General features: G+C 36.5%; 1 long non-coding RNA gene across 50 annotated transcripts in view; it reads left to right on the forward strand.

Moving 5' to 3' along the window:
• Nucleotides 1-17907, forward strand: part of LOC110402005 — a 316902-nt gene that overhangs the window by 150944 nt on the left and 148051 nt on the right. Inside the window, exon 5 of one of the 50 annotated variants that reach the window (XR_002440784.1) lies at nt 7535-7580. The exons of the other annotated variants lie outside the window; for them this stretch is intronic. This is a non-coding gene — a long non-coding RNA (uncharacterized LOC110402005). The remainder of the gene's footprint in view (nt 1-7534; nt 7581-17907) is intronic. 50 annotated transcript variants of the gene reach the window in all.

Consider the following 17907-nt stretch of genomic DNA (forward strand, 5'->3'; position numbering starts at 1 on the left):
TGATCTGTATGATCAGAGAAAGTGGATAGGTTGCATGCTATATTTTCTCTCCGCTAAGATTTCAGCATAAACATGCAAATGGCACTTGGGAATTAATTTCTACCAACTTTCAATGAAATTAAAGTGTCTAAATGCTATTGTTGCCTTTGGAATTCTGTCATGAGGTTCAGTTTCAGAATCCTGCTGCTCATTTTGTCAACATACTTGTAAGGCAAAGAAAGTATTTTAAGTTTATTCTGCTTTGAAAAGTAGTTGTAAAAAAGATATTAAAGAACATTGGATCCATGCTCCACCAGGAGAAAAAGTTCTGAACTGCTATTCTTTTGAATTCACCCAAATAGAGTGAAAAAGATACAGGATGATGGAAAAGAAACTTTGACTTTCCATCTGCTGGCCTCAAAAAAGATTTTAAAAAGATTTATTTCCCCTGAAACTTCTGAAATGTTCTCTCTTCTATTCCTCTGGCAGTGGAAGTAAAAAGATTGTGAACGGTTTAATGATTCTTCTTAGGCTCTCAATTTTTTTCTTCCTTCTCTGAAACTTGAGGAAGGAATGTACATTTTCCTTGTTTGTTCTTTCCATAATAAACAAATTTATTGTACATACATTCTCTGGATATCATAGAAATAGGTCCAAAATGTTTCAAAACTTCCTCCTTCTTTCCTCATCATTTTCAAATTATCTTTTGTATTTACCTTCTTCTTTGACCTATATGCCATCGTAAGCACTAAGAAACAGCTCTCACAAAACATGTATTAATAAGACTTTAAATACAGTCTTGATTGAAAAACAGCAAATGTTGAGTTTTCACTGTGGAAGTAAAATTCTAATACTTGTCTTTCTTAAATGAGTTATGAATTCTAGCTTCCCAAACATCTTTCCTATTCTACTTTTCTAAATGCTGTTTTAGAATACTGTCATAAAAGTGCATGCAGAACTGGGCATACATTCACAGACACACTAATTGTTCAGTAAATTAGATAAGATTAAGAAATTCAATATATTAAATTAGGAGGCTACATCTGGATTTCACTACTGATCCTGCCCACATCATTTAAAATATATTTCATGCAAGTTCAACAATCATCTTAGTCTTTCGGAACCTGTTTTGTGGAATGATAGGTCTTGTATTTTTGGATGAAGTTTACCGGTTTAAAAAGAAAACCTTACTGTGTGGTCTTTGCAGAGACTGAGTTTGTGTGACTATGAAAGATGAAGAAAGAGGGGTTATATAAATAATTAACCTTTGAAAATAACTCTTGCTCTTGGAGTGTGCATATCAACATGATATAATTACCAGATTTTATTCACTGTTGGCTGAAGTTCACCATAGGTAATTTAAACAGTGAGATCACATTTGCATAACATACAAGCAGCAGGTTCTTTCAAATCCTCTCTAAGAAGGGTATAACATGTCTGTGTATCTAATTGAGATGCAGTAGTAGTGTTTAATTTTCCTATTTATGGATTTCTCTTCATCCTACATACCTTCTGACAGCCTTTTAAAAGGTACTTCCTGTTCTTTGATCTCAGCTGGATTGATTGAACTCTGATCAGGTCAAATCTGACCACAATTGGAGAAAACATTGCCTATATACTATTAGAATCTTAATGGAGTTTTCAAAACCTTAGTTTGTATTTTCAACCAGCCTGGAGCTAATTTTCTGCTTACCTCTCAGGGCTGGTTTTTGAAGTAAATGTTTTTTGAGTGAGTTCAAACAAATCTGAATGTACATGGGCCTCAGTTCAACAGACCTAGCAAGTTTGAAGACAGTCAGAAGACAGTTTTGAATATAGATAGAAATTTTCTGAAGTGATTTTACTTTTCCCCTGTGATTATTTTTAAAGATAAGGGACCAAGAAACATACTTCATCAGAAAAAAGTCAGGTGTCTGAGAAATTTGAGCTCTTCTGTATCATTCAGTAACTGAGTAGTAAATGAAACAGAAACTGTTTTTTCACCAGAGGAATTAATTTATCTCAAGTTAATCCTGATGAAGAATGGGAAAATTATTTTCAGGGTATAGAAATCTATTTCTATTCCTGAGCTATTTTCCAGATAGTGAGTCTGTAAGTCAATTGGCTAAATTTCACTTCAGATTTTAACTGCAGTTAAATTTCTTTAGAAGCACGCTCAAATGTATTAGAATTTAAAAAATCCTCTTCATGTTGAATCTTAACAAAAGAAACTGAGTTTATTTCACAGCCTTACTTTGTATTGTCAGACCTCTGCGCCTTGGAGTCAGGCAGTAACACTATGAGAGAAATGACCCAACAGTGAAATACTTGTTTCTTGTTGCCTGTAAGTGTGCAGTGGCATCCTTTATTTGACTGACACACAGTAACAGCCCTTTCTCCATAAGAGCTGCAGTTTTGCTTTATTTATTTAGATTTCATACCAATACTCCTTTCATAATACATTAATGTTTGCTTGAAAGCTGTAAAGTGAATGCTTGTACATTAACTCTGACACAAAGATGAAATTATTGAGAGGTTGGAACTAAGCCGTTATCATAGGATGGACTGCTTTTGTTTGCCCACCATCCAGAATATCCTGTGAAACATAACATCCTGCTGGTTTTGAAAACATAAAAATCTCCTTAGTGTGGGGGTGAAGAGATTAAATACCACTAAATATATAGTATATGGTCTCCAGTGAAATCCCATTCATCAACCCTGTGTAGATTCTTTTTGTCAGCTGATGTTCCTTGTAGTTGCCTTTTGTTTTTTATTGCCTGTGGATCTTCCTTCTGTAGTCAAACATTAAGAAGATTCCTTTTTGTTCACTTTAATGGCCAGCAGGGGAGTTTAAAGTTCTTTGTCATCTAAAAAGTAGCACACTTTTCAGTTCATTATGCCCAGGGTCAAGCTGTCTTGCTTATTTTAGCACTTCACGTCCAGTGGGGACAGATATCTTTACTGTCTTCAGGATATAGACTACTTTTTGAGACTATCCTGTATTACATCTCTCTAACTTCTGGAATTAAGATGCCATTCAAGAAAGTAATGTAGGGAAGGGGCAGCATTATCTGTGTTTCAGCCTGGGAAGCATATATGTAGATCAGGATTCTATTTCTAATGAAAGGTAAGAAGGTGGCAGATCTTTGTGCTTCAGAACTCTGGGTATAAAATAATGTGAGCTACATATTTTCAAATACGTTTTCAAAGATACAATTATTTATTAATTAGATCCTTTTTTTTAAAAAATAAATTCTTTAATTATCCTTGGAATAAACATTATTTCATTCTTCCTTTTTAAGTGTTAATAAATACAGTTTATCTCAACCCATGAGTTCTACATTTTTTATTTTCCAGTTCTGTCCCCCATTCTGCTGGAAGGGAGTGAGTGAGTGAAAAACTGTGTGGTACTGTCAGTGGTTTATGGGTGTTTGGCCCGGTTCCATGACGAAGGGGACGGGGGATCCACGGGCCCACGCCCCAGGAAAAGGGAAAAGGGTAAGGAGATGGCCCTGAGAGCAAAGAACAGCGGCAACAAGCTGAGGAGAAACAAACTAATTTACTAAATAAGATATCGGAATGCAAAACAACACACTATAATACAATATAATTACAATTTAAGCTGATAAATCCAATACAGAGAGAGAGAATGTCCCAAAATCAAGGTAGGCCTTACTCTACTACCGACGATAAGACGGCTGGAGAGCGAGGTGCTGCCAAGACGAGAGACGGCGGAAAAAGGGACGAGGTCTCGTGATCTGCAAGTTTTTATACTGCGAGCTTTTATCTTTTCCCTCTGGCTGGAAATGGTAACAGAGGAGAAAAGTACCCTGGGAAATGTAGTAGTCCTTCTCTTCTGAGAACCAGGTATATCCACTACATGATGTTATGATGTGGAATACCAATAACCGAAAATCACAAAACCATGACAGGTACTTAGCCTCCCGCCAGGCTAAACCACAAGAATGCATTGCACCTTGATTATGGTTACTCCAGCATGCCAGTCTCAGAAGAAAACTGTGAGGATGGAAAGCTTCCAACAACCCTAGAAATTAAATGGTGGCTACTGACATGGGCATGTGGAAAAGTTCTTCACTTTGTAAACAAAGGGAAAATCATGAAGGGGAACTACAATATTGAGTTGCATAGTCTATTCTCTGATTTCTTCTTTCTAAGTTTATGTAACAGCACTAAGCATTTTCCAGAGAGCACAACGTCAAGTCACAGGAAAATCTATATGTGCAAATTCTAACATTTCATATTATCTTTATTACTTGTTTCTTTTCTAACTCCATTCCATCTATTCTAATGGCTATGACAGAGGGTCTTGTAGCCAGACTCAAGATGTCTGATAACAGTATTTCCTCTACTGTTTCCTGCCTCTGTTTTATTTCATATTCTATTTATTTTTTCACTTCTTCACCTTGGGTGGATATTTCCACTAAGTTATCCACAATAATTCCTATGTGAATTTTTTTCTTGAAAGTATCCCCAGGTGCAAAACACATTATCATAAGCTCATACTTGCCACTGACCATCTGTATGCCTCAGACAATATTAAACACAGAGAAAATATGAAAAGTATGAGTTTTTCAGGGCATTTTTTCACAGTAAAGGACAAAACAATTTTAATGTTGAAAAATATAACTGAAAACTGTCATATTATTTCCCAGTAAGGAAATAACAAGAACTCATGTTTCCTGCTCCATCGTGTTTAGCTTGATCACATACATATACTAAATTTTTCTACATGTCATCTAATGTATATTTGATGGTTTATAAATTGGCATTCATGCAAAAGGAAGGAGAAAGACTGAGAATACCCTCAACATAAGTTCTATGAATTCTTGTCAGGGATGAAGAAGAGACAATACAGTAACACTTCTTAATAACCCGAGGCTGTCGAATATGCATTAACTAACTTAATTCAAAAGGATTTAACTCAATCTTCCTTTTCTCATTTCTTGAGTCCTCAACATCTTATTTCTGCTGAATACAAATGAGGAAAATGTGAGTGAAATTGCTGTGCTACAGCAGTGAGCTCTCTAGTAGAGTACTTTGCACGATATGGGTTAGGTATTATGCCTCCACCAGAGGTTGCTACTTGGTATTTCAGAAGAAGGTGAAATACTTCCCTGTGTGAGTAATACTGTTCTCTAGTTTGGAAAATGCTCCGTTCTAAGCATGTCTTCTTATTGTTCTGGCTGCAACTGGTCCTGAATCATGTGCATGTGGACCTCTGACCTGAGCCACATTTGCACTGGTTCATTATATTTTTTTCATAAAGACATTGTAAACTTTGCTGAAGTTTGTTAAATTACCTCCTACATTTTCAAAGTCAGCCATTCAATCCATTTTGAATGACTACTTCAGTACTAAATTCGAAAGGCTTATGTCATATCAAGTGAAACCTGTTTTTTCCTTGTTTCATGATTATCTTCTTTTAAATCTGAGATGGCTTATTGTTCTATTGGAAGAACAGGGTTAAAAAAAAGATGACAGGACAAGTTTATCGGTGCCCTTCATGAGGATTTCACTTGCTTTCACAGCAGCTCTTTAAACTCTTTTATTTCTAATAGGATTTTTACTTGTCTCAATGTCAGCAAAGCAGGGACTCATCTTGTTAGATAGAAAGGATGTTAAAGACTTGATGAAAGCTGTTTTTCTTTCATTTACAACTAATGTGGGCAGACATACATGGAAGAGAGAGGAAGGATAGCTTAGATGACTTCAGGTGTTTTTTCTGGCTTTGTAAGTGGCGAGTTTGGTGCTCTTTAGTTTGTCACATTGCCTCTTTTTATCTCTATACCTGCAGCATAAGGATCCTTTTAGTTTGATTTGAAATTTATGGATCAAAAGTGATGACTGAGAGCATTATTGTGTATCTAATTGTGATTGATCCAAACATTTTCTAAAATCACTACTTTGCATTTCATGGATTATGGATAATTTAACTGTCATCAATAAATGGTTCTATACCAGTTAGAGATCACTGCATTATTATTTAATTTAGCGTTTTGGAGTGATGGTGAGGAGTCTTACCAGTTTTTCATATGAGAGATGAAAATAGAAGATGAAGAGATGATGAAATAAGAAATTCTCATTTTTACAATCATTGTCAATGTGCTTGGAAAGATAACTGAAAATGCCAAAGGAAGCATATTTAAAAGGTCTGTAAAAAGAGTTTTGTAGCCATGTGAGATGTATATTATCTTAACTTGAAATGCTGAGAGAACTTTATATTTATGGCCCCTGAAGTTTTCAGATAGAATTGAATTTGATAGGGTATGTAAGAACTCACCAGCTCTGAAGACAATGCTACTTTTGAAAAATTAAAAGTTTAATTCAGATAATGGCTGCTGAGTGTTACTCCATTTATTTCAGAGGAGATATAGCATTTTATCCATACTCAGGATGTGACATACTGATTTTTCTGAAGCTGCATTAACTTTTTTGAGCTTAATAATGGAAAAGATGAAGTCTTACATATTATCATGATGTAGTCATTAGATTCACGCAACAGCTGCTGAACATCTGATGCATTAGTTGTGCTAACTGTGGGACAGAAGGAGTTGCTGTAGATTCTTTATACCTTATGATAAATTTGCTGTCACGGAGTGAGTTAGCTGTCGGATTTATTTAGTCATGACAGCAAAGGTCCATTGACTTTAACAAGAACATTGAGATTTTGTCCATAGTAAACCTAGGAGATGTAGGAGTTGTCTTGAACTCACTAAGAAACAATTTTCTTCTTTATGGTCTTTTCAAAATAACAATTTCAGTCCTTTTTCTCTTCTGCTGGTGATTCATGTTTTCTATAGAGACAATGATGTTTTTATTACTCTCCTACACAGAGTTTCTAAAGCAGCTATCTATTTATCTCTCTGCCTCTCTTTCTAAGTGACAAAAGAACAAATTTAAACAACTTCAGATTTATTTATATTAGATGTAAAATTAAATGGTTTTTATTTATGTACGTCTAGGATAAGTACCTAGTTTGCATATGTCTCTTGAGGTGTAAGAAAGGCAATGAAATCCATTGACTTTGTTGAACAAAAATGATATGGTATCAGCTGATTTCAACTGCTGTATTTACTTTTCTTCCTTTATTTTGTTCAACATTTAAATGTTCTTTCAGGTCTGTTAAAATACGAGCCAGTAAGCCGTAGGGATAGAATTCCTCAGAGTCATCACAGACTGCAGGGTGAACTTATTGAAGTACAACTTTCAACTTGCTATCTATTGCATTCAGCTGTGATTGGGTGGGGTGCCTTAATGAAAAGCAGAAGCTGAGTATGAGACATCATGAGGTTTTAGAAGCTTGTTTTAGGACTCCAAGAAATGGTGCCAAATAGTTTGATCAGTGTTAAGGCATTTTAAACACTACTGACCTTTTAGGTTCTGTGACTGCAGTGGTCTGAGATGCTAGAACTGGCCCTATGGCCAGAAGATTTTCTGAGAATGATGTAATTTGCAGTGTCAGTCTTATCATGTCATAAATCATCATCCCCTGTCTGTTAGTCTTTGAAGATAAATGGAAATTATATTTCAACAATGTTGTATTCTTGCATTTCAGAACAGTATTTTTTTCCTGCTGTGAGACTTCTTATTGAATAACTGAAGTAAGTGGGAGATTTTCTACTGAATATTTTTATATTGAAACAGTATTTTTTTCCAAAAAAAAAAGACCTCTAAACATAGAAAATGGTAATTTTTTCCTTGGGAAAAAGAAAAAAAAAAACTTTAAACCCTCATAAATATAGAATATGTGATCAGATAATGCTTTAGTCCTTAGACATTGTTTCAGTTAAAAGCATATTGTGAATATTCAAAATAATTCTTTTTCCCCATGGTAAAAAAGTATTTGCTAAGCAACAGTGCAAATCTGAGGTATGAACATTTTATTAGTCATTTTTTAGGAGAAAAACTAACCATATCACAAAGGGATATTTTCAAATGGAAAAATGTAAAAGAAAGCTTTTAAATTGCATGCTTTTATTTTAATACTCTGTGAAAGAAAACAGCTAAATATTAAAAATAATATATACTTAAGAAAGTAAGGCTGATGGTGTAATCTTTCCATTAACTTCTTATGGCAAAATTGTCTGGAAAACGTGAATAAAAAACTGAAAGAGTAGATTCTTCAAATTGATAACGGAAGACAATTTGAAGGTAAATTTAGCAGCAGAAATGTGTTGAATAAAAAACCGGTGAAGAAATCTCACTATTTTGTACTATTTCCAAATTTCATTCCTATATAACTGAACTTGTAAACAGCTTCTCTGTCTCCCCCTTGAAGTAGTAGTTTGGAGACAACAGAAAAGAAAGAGAGGATGAGGTTTAATTAATCTCTTTGTCTTGGGACATAGGACTGCATACTATCAAATAATATACAGGTAGCATGAGGAAAAAGGGCGGATGCGATGTTCTGGAAGCAGCACTCTTCCACTTTACTGTGACAGCAGAAGGGCACTGTGTCCATATGACTACACCTTGTGGCAATCTCTGTTTTAGCAGGGCTTCACGTAACAGAACACACTACTCAGTTTTAGAGTATTTAAACACGCAGACAATGCCTGGACAAACCTTAGCATGTGCAGTGCTCAAACTGGTTCTGTATAGGTGCCTGTAGTCTTCTAGCACCAAAATACTTCAAAGAGCAGCAGCAGAAACAAGGTTCACATGCTAACAGGCTTTCTTATCCTAAAGTATTACAGTGAATTAACTTTAAGGAAAACCTAATTGCCCTGACCAGTTTCACCTGAGGCTCCCACCCCCATGGAAGTAGGAGCTTCATTTAAACTCAAGTTTGGGCACCTGCTCTTTGTTTGAGCTTTCTTGTAGGTAGGTTTGTGTTCAGTGATCTTGGTGTGTCTGATTTGCTGATAGAAATTCTTGAATTGGTCTTAGATCTGACTTGTCATATTGCTTCTGCGTGATGATTTCTGGACTGTCAGTTGACCCTTTTACACTCAACACTATTGCTTTTTAGGCTTGCTTGGGGAATGTGGGGCTATGCTCTTGAAGGAGGAAAGACTTTCCCACTAGTGCTATGGTCCCTCTGGGTTCCTTGTAACTCACGAAACTGCACGAATCGTGCTGTGTAATGGAATAAGATACCTCTGTCTGTACTGATATTTCTCTGGAATTTCAAGTCTGTTTAGACATAGTCTATTATCTTAATTAGAAGTATTTTATTAAATTACAACTTAAAATACTGGTACTTGTTTCATATGTCACACGGATACTTTAGAGTGTTCTTAAATGAACATGACTTTTAATACCTCATTAAGAATATGCAACTTTATCATAGAATCATAGAATAGTTTGGGTTGGAAAGGACCCTTAAGGTCATCTAGTTCCAAACCCCTGCTATAGGCAGGGACACCTCCCTCTAGAGCAGATTGCTTGAAGTCACATCTAGCCTGGCCTTGAATGCTTCCAGGGAGGGGGCATTCACAACCTCAATGAGCAACCTGTTCCAGTGTCTCATCACCCTCACAGTAAAGAATTTCTTCCTAATATCTAGCCTAAATCTACCCTTTTCCAGTTTAAACCACTTCCCCTTGTTCTGTTGCTAGCCCTTATAAAAAGTCCCTCCCCAGCATTCCTGGAGGCCTCCTTCAGGTACTGGAAGGCCACCAGGAAGTCCCCCTGGAGCCTTCTCTTCTCTAGGCAAAAGCACCAAGCTCTCTCAGCCTGTCCTTGTAGGGGAGGTGCTCCAGCCCTCTGATCAGCTTTGTGGCTCTCCTCTGGACTCGCTCCAACAACTCTATGTCCTTCTTGTGTTGGGGTCCCCAGAACTGGATGCAGTACTCCAGGTGGGGTCTCATGAGAGCAGTGTAGAGGGGCAGAATTACCTCCCTTGACCTGCTGGTCGCACTTCTCTTGATGCAACCCAGGGTACGGTTGGCCTTGTCACTGATCTCCACTTGGACATTGAGCCATTGACCACAACTCTCTGAGTGTGACCATCCAGCCAATTCTTTATCCAGGGAGTGGTCCATCAAATTTATTTTTATCCAATTTGGCAGCCAGGATGTCATGTGGGACAGTGTCAAATGCTTTGCACAAGTCCAGGTAGATGGTGTCAGTTGTGCTTCCTTTATCCACTGATGCTGTAACTCCATCATAAAAGGCCACCAAGTTTGTCAGGCATGACTCATTCTTGGTGAAGCTGTTTTGGTTACCACCAATCACCTTGTCTTTATTTTCCACGTGCCTTAGTAGGGCTTTCAGGAGGATCTGCTCCATGATCTTGCTAGGCACAGAGGAGAGACTGACTGGCCTGTAGTTCCCTGGATCTTCTTTTTCTCTTCTTGAAAAGGGGGGTTATGTTTCCCCTTTTCCAATCAGTGGGTACTTCACCATACTGCCATGACCTTTCAAATATGATGGATAGAGGGTCGGCAACTTCATCTGCCAGTTCCTTCAGAACCTGTGGATGGATCATGTTAGGTACCCTGGACTTGTGCACCTTTAGGTTTTTTAGATGATCTCTAAACTCATCTTCACTTACAGCAGGCAAATATTTACTCTCCAAGTTCTTACCTTTGCTTTCTGCAGCTTGGGAAGTGTGGCTAGAGCACTTACTGGTGAAGACTGAGGGGGAAAAAAGTCATTGAGCACCTTAGCTTTCTCTGTATCCCTTGTGACCAAGTCTCCAGTTTAGTTCCTGAGAAGGCCCTCATCTTTGAAAGGAAACTGGGGACATGGTCACTAGGGATACAGAGAAAGCAATCCTGTTGTACAGTAGCGATACAATGTGGCTCAAAGTATAGGCGTACAGTATTTTAATGAAACAGTGCTACATGTACTGTCATGTGAGTGAGATCAGGCTATATGTGTTTGCTCAGTCGTATGGATGATGTGTGGAGTTGGGCAAAGTGATAAACTAAATACTCTAGGTTATGCTTCAAGAAGGTTGTGTAGTGCAGTACTGAAACTGACCCGGAGAAATCAAATTTTAGTTGTTTGAAAGCCCTTAGTATAAATTCCTCAAGTTCAAATAAATTAATATTATAACAAGAGTAATTGCACATATACTCTTAGTTTGAGCATACCCATGTTTATGAGCATATGTTCACATTTAGATACCTAAAATTACATGGAGACAATGTGGCATGTCACTTAGAAAGTGATGGTAGAAGTTCTCTGTATAGCTTTTCATCATAGGTTTAAAGTTGTTGAATTGCAATAACCTTTATTTTTCCTAGATGTGCTCCAGCACATAGAAATTTCTGACATTTCCATTCTCTCTGATATCTAGGTCTCTTGCTGTATTTTCTCCAATTTTATTTAGAGTTGAAGTGTTTTTAAAGGCAAGAAGATGATTAAGTATAGCACAGCAACCTCTTTCTTCATTAAAGAGCAGATCAGTTCATAAAAGCATGCTCATTTTTTTTTATATTTGGTTATTGATTCTTCATCACTGCTCTTAAGCATTTTCTTTAGAGGGTTGATTACAATAGAAACAATCACTTACTGTTGATTGTTAGAAAGACACTGAAAGGTAATCACTAGCTAGTAGGTGATAGAAAGTCTTAAAATCTCTTATTTTGCTTTGCTTTTCATATGACTAATCCCAGACTTAAATCTAGGGTGAAGTTAATATCCATAGTCAAAAGCTTTCTAGGACCCATATTTTCTGTAGTGTGCTATAGGGTTTTTTCAATGGTGCGAATCCCAGGCTTTAGTGACTAGAATGCGTGTCCAGTAGTTGTAGGGTCTTCATGACAGATTGCCTTATTGTCTAGACTTAAAAAGCAAGAAAAATAATCCTATAAAAATTCAGTGAATATTAGATATTAAATGTATTTGGTTAATAATGTTACTTGCAAAAAAAAAAAAAAAGCATATTTAAGGAGCATCTTCATGGACAGTTATAATTCTTCTGTCTTTTTCATGTTTGCTACGTCAGTTATTTAATCAGCTGTGTTCCTAAAATGACACTTCAGAACATCACAGTGAACTTGTCCACAAAACCTTTTCTTCTTAAAGTTATTGGGTATATTTTTGTACCACCTGCAAAGTACAAGTCTGGAAACCACTGTGTTTTGTTATGGTTCTACTTTGTAACAATGTGCTACTCTTCTGTTTTCTTGCTATACTGATGATTCTGCTTCTGGCTGCTTCCAGATCATACAGAAAAGATGATTGCCAGACAAGGTGATCAAAATGAGAATGGCACTTTAACATTGTTTTTTCATCTCTAAATTAGCAAAGAGAACTTAAATTCCTCTTGTGTTTCTAGAGCTCAGCTGTTTCATAGGTGGAGAGAGACCTTATCTCACAGGGCTTGCCTTCTGAACAGAGATGAGAAAAAATTCCATCTAAGGGTGGAGCTGGAGGAAGCTTAGGTCATTTTCTAAGTTAGGCCACGAAAGGTTGTGACAGACCTTAGAAATGAATCCTGATGTTTCAGATTCTTATGTGGGAGTGCACCTGTTTAAGCATCTGTTATTTACATATTTTTTTTCTCTTTCATTGCGGATCTCTAAATATTCTCTATGTGCCCTATCTGACATAGTCTGAGGAAGAATGGCCTGACATTATTTGTGAAATCAGGTTTGTAGGAAAATAATATATTTTCATCGGACTAGTAGATTTAGGAATTAGGAAGTATTTGTGCAAAGAAGCCTTTCAAGCAAGAAAGTTTTGGTGTTGTGGTTTTCTTAATTTATTTTTTTATTTGTTTCATGTATGCAATTTTAGGAGATGTATTCTATTCTTATATTGTTCCTTGTGTGACTATATACTGTTTTTTTTTTTTTTCCATTGGCTTTGTATATATGAAGAACTAAAGAGTAAGAAGAGGAAAACATCATATTCCATTCTAAAAGATGAAGGGGGGAATCTTGCTAGAATTTCATTATTTTAAAGGTAGCCCTAATGACTGCAGAATGAAATTATAGGGCTTCCAGTACATGTTATATATCTTGTGCTTCTGGTTGTTGCTGGGAGGGGGGCAGAAAGAGTTGGAAAACACAAAAGAGTATGTGGAAAGCTGAATTATTTCGACATGTCTTCCCCTAACAGAGAAGTAGTTCAAAAGCAAATGATGATAAGAGAGTTTCTACATTGCCCTGTGTGAAGAATGCAATGGCTGGGAAGACTGAAGTTTTTGGTTACTAATTTTTAACTAGACTGTTACTGTTTTGTCATCATTAATTTCTCCACTCTCTGTTTCTTACCTTTTCTGTTTAGACTGTAGTCTTGCATTTGTTTTCTACGTTTCCTGTTCTGTGACAGTTCTTTCTTGTGCATGTTCTTGCACACGAGCAGTTTGTATGTGCTGCCAGCAAATGTTCTCAGCAGGAATAGGCAGATTTCTGCTTTCTTCTGACACAGCAGCCTAGAAGCCATGGTTTGTTGCAAAGATTTATAGATTTTCATTCTGTCAATTCAAGATTACTCTACTCTGGCAAGTTAATAACCAACCATTCTTTGTTCTGAGTAGGCTACTAAAAAAATCACAGAACTAAGTAGTGTTCCTTTTTCACATAATTGCTCCATGGCATGGTAAATAGTTCCCATATACCACCTGGTCTACGTAATTATGTTGAACTTCATAAATTAAAGTGACTAGCAAGCAAAAGCACTTTTTGATCCCCTTATTTTTGTGTTGCTTGACGTTGTGTCCTGTAGTACATCTGAGAAGTTGGCTGAAGCTCTGAAGTAAAAAGCATAAGAATGTGGGTGAGGTTTCTGGAAATGGCACACCTATGTGTATGTATGTACATATAAACACAGAGGGGAAAGTACATGTGGCAATAAAAAGGTTGTTATTGTTTTAGGGCACACATTTTAACTTTTTAGTGGTGATTGAAGATAAAGTCACTTTTTTTTTTGAGGCCCACCTCTATTTTTTAGTATGGCACCCTGATAAATTAAATGTCATGTGACTGAAATAGCTGAAATACTTCAAGAGAAAACAATTGTGCTCCCTTTGGGCAGGTTTTCTAGGTATTTCTCAGCAATGATATGCTAAAAGTGAAGGAAGACTAGAACAGCGTTGATGTTATTCAGGTTCTAATGTTGGAAAGAACTGGTCTTCTATAATTTTCAGGGAGATAATCAATTTGCCACTCCAAGAGATTTTCCAAACAAGCCAGTGGCAAGCAAATCAAGGTCAGAGGCAATGCAGTGCTGTTTGATGTTAAGGAGGATGTAGAAATAACAGGGCATGAAGCCTAGAGGTAGTTGTAGAGGAAAATTAGCAAACAAATCCCCCAATTACCTCTGGGAAACCATGCCATTACTAATATGAGAGGGCACTCTGTATCTAGCATGAAAGAAATAGTAGCACTCTGATTCAACTTGACAAAAGCTTCAGTCATGTATATATATGTATGCTGAAAATTTGAGGGCTGGAGGTCACTACCAATCCAAGAAGTATATAAGGTAGAGGCAAACATTTTTTACTTGTAACAAAACAAATGGGCCTGTGATACAGGACAAAAATGTCTCTGTATCTAGTAGCCAGTTGCTGGAGGTTTCTGTCAATGTTTTTCCTTGCTGTCATTGTTTCTTTAACTCTGTATTTCTATCAAGTGATTTTTTTTCATTAATTAACATAGTTTTTGCTTTGTTTCCTTCTCATGATCTTTATCCTTTTGCTGTATGTGAATGTGTATGTGTATTTGCTGCATTTGTTAGTGTTTTTGCTCCCTGCTGGGATGCATAATTGTTAGTTGGCAGATGAATTCTAGCATATAGAATCATTACTGTGAACCTTTCATGAGCCCAATTAGCATACCACAGTAGTACAGGGGGTTCCACTCTAGTGAACCCCTGAGCCACTCTTCACCCATGTGCAAATTTGCAGGGAGCATGGCATAATTATAGCTTTGCATAATTATAAATCATTTTGTTTGTAGTGGATTAATTCAAGAGATGCTATTACCATATGCAAGGGGTTACCTTTCCAATGAGAAGCAGACAAGTGTTTATGAAGTTGTGTTGTATGGATTTGGTAAATATTTGCCAGAAGATGAATGTGTATAATTTCCAGAGCGTAGTGCAGAGAATATTCAGAGATACTGATTAGTCTTGGTGACATGATGGAACTAATGACATTTCACTTGCTATGAGCTGTAAAGGCAAAATCCGTTCCAGAAGAATCTGCTGCAAATACAGGGGTTATTTCTAAACATGAGCTAGATTCAGGTGCAAAATAGTACAGCTACACTGAGTCAGAGCTATGGTAGTTTATGCTTCCTCTGAATGGAACTGCTTACTGTATTTTAGTAAAATATCTATTTATCTGTATGATATGGAGATGAATTGTTTTCCTCTTTCATTTCAGTTAAGTTGTTTGTGCTATAATTAACAGTCAGACAGAGTATGAGGGAATTTATAGTGGAGCCTGATTCTTCTCCTACACTGCTAAACCAGGCATTGAAATCAATGCATTGTAGTTTGACAGTCTTCTGTGCTGATGGGAATCTGATTACACTCTTGTGATGTCAGTAGCTCTCCAGTGAGCTAAATATTAAATTAATTGTTGTATGCATTTTAACTTGGTTCATCTTGATACCTTGTCAGTTGCTTCATTCAGCCTCTGCTGTGTCTTATTCTGCCTTCTTAAGGAAACAAAGTTTAAGATACCATGTGGAAAGAATTTATTTATGTATTTGTACATATGATACTCTCAGCCTTCCTCTGTTAAATGTGAAATCAATTCAACTCAGTCAGACACAGGGTTGTCAATCCCCAAATGCTGTTTTTCTATACCTCTTATAAAAAGATGTCTGTACAGAGGAAAGAGCTTGTTAATGCTTACCATAAGATAAAAACTTCAGTGTGACCTCAGGCTTTACTGGACAACAGAGAATTGATGTAGGGGTGTGGAAAAGAACAAAATACTGTAAATACCTCAACTGTTGGATAAATGCTGGCTGGAGTTTGTTTCATGCTCCTTGTCCCCCCTCATGGATTTTTCTGGTGTGTAGTAAATAAGGTGATTATTGGAACGCTTTCTGCTGTAAGATCGTGTTTCTCTCATGTGCACTGTATATCTGGTAACAACTTGTTTCCTAGGGCCACTTCGGTATATTATTGATAATGGCAAGATCAAGACCTTAGGAAACCAGTCTTCAAGTTTCTGTGAGGTAATAGACTGCACATATGGAGGCAAGACTTTGTGCATGGATACAATTAAATATGTCTAAGTCTTACACGAGTCCAATTGTCAGCAGCAATGTCCTAATTGTGAAGTAGTATTCTAGTTACTGTCTGCTCACCACGAGGTCCCATGGCAGAACTGTTTTACAAGAGTAATTTACTTATGTTTTGACTCTCTTAAACCTGTTTTTCTGCCAACACATCAACGTAGGGATGCAACTAGAGACAGATAATATTAAAAGCTTTTTAAAGACACATTCTTTCAGGTATGGATGAAAAATGACCTGTTTGGAAGCAGTTTCCTGACCAAATAGGATATAAGTCAATGGAAATGCTAGATTTCTCCTGGAAGATCTAGAAAGTTGAGATAATTAAAAATGAAAATGTGGATGAAAAAACTGCTGTTGGACATTTTTCAGAAAGGTTTTGTAAATTCATTGCATATTTTTAAATTGTTTCAGGAAAAAAAAAGGGGGGGTTCTTTTCTCATTGCATTTACTAATTTAAACATTTTAAAAAACATTCCAAGTGAGTGCTTTAAAATGTCCTTCATTTCTCTTGAAAGAAATTTCAAGGCTAAGAATGAAATTTTTTTGTATGTGATTTGATGTAAAAAATTTTTGATGTACTGTTCCATTCGAAAAAATTGAAAAAGGAACAACTTGCCTTTAAATATGGTTTATTCATTTCCCAGAATTGCTGATTAACTCAAAAAATTAGTCCACATGACTTTCTATGGAATTAGATCAACAAAACCTTGTAGAAAGAGAAAAAAAATATGGGAGGAAAAGTGATTTACTGGCTCTGTTTGTTTCTTTGTTGCCTTCTCACAATGAATAGATGAACCAAGACATGCTAAAAAATGTTTAATAGACTAAACTCTTGAAAGGATATACGTGCTTTTTATACTACATACTCTTTGCTGAACAGTTGTAGCCTGGTCATTCCTTTTTTAGTTTGTTTTTGACCTTTTCAAAGGATTTTGCTGGAAACTTGCACTCTGTAGAGGCTTTAAATGACTTTGCTGGTTCGAGGATGCAGATCAAAAGTGACTGTGGAAGTCAATGACCTTATCCAAACTCTGCGTGTGAAATGCTGAAGAAAAAGATCCTGTCTGCGTTGAAATCCTGACACATTCCACTGAACCAGTGCTAACATTGGTGCACGTCAGAACTTTTAATTACTCACACAGTTAATTGTTTCAATAACCTCAGAGAGGGCATTTCTTCCCTTCATTCTTCTTGTGTGTGATTAACTCTTAACTCTTTCAGAGATAGTGCTTTTGGACAGAAGATGTCAGCTCAGAGGGGTTTCAGAGGTTAATTGCCAATTTTAGAGAAACTCTTTCAAAGGAAAGGAAAGAACAAAAACTGAAAATAGCAAGTTTATTTTAGAAAAATTAATCTCTCTTCTTTGCATCAAAGTTGTATTCTGAAACTTCTTTGATGGAAATGTAATATTTTAAATTAAACAGCCAATACTGTGAAGTCATAAAGGCATGCACTAGTGCTGGGAGAAGCATTTGAAGTATTAAAAAGACAGTATCACAGTTCAAGGGGAGAGTGGTCTACTCCATGCTTTCTACATCCCTGCTAATTGCCACTTATTGTGGAGAACTAAAATAATACATATTATTTGCTTTGAAGTTAGTGCCAGCCATTTCCTTTAGCTGCTAGGAAAGCTGACTGACATCATTTAAGTCAGCGGTCCTATGAATGCATTAATACTGACCTGAGTTGTCATGTGTTACAAAAAAATGCATCAATGTTTGTGAGCATGAAAAAGTCATACCAACAGAAACCTTTTAATGCTTCTGGTCATTTG

This window comes from Numida meleagris, chromosome 6, assembly GCF_002078875.1.
Source record: "Numida meleagris isolate 19003 breed g44 Domestic line chromosome 6, NumMel1.0, whole genome shotgun sequence".
Classification (NCBI taxonomy): domain Eukaryota; kingdom Metazoa; phylum Chordata; class Aves; order Galliformes; family Numididae; genus Numida; species Numida meleagris.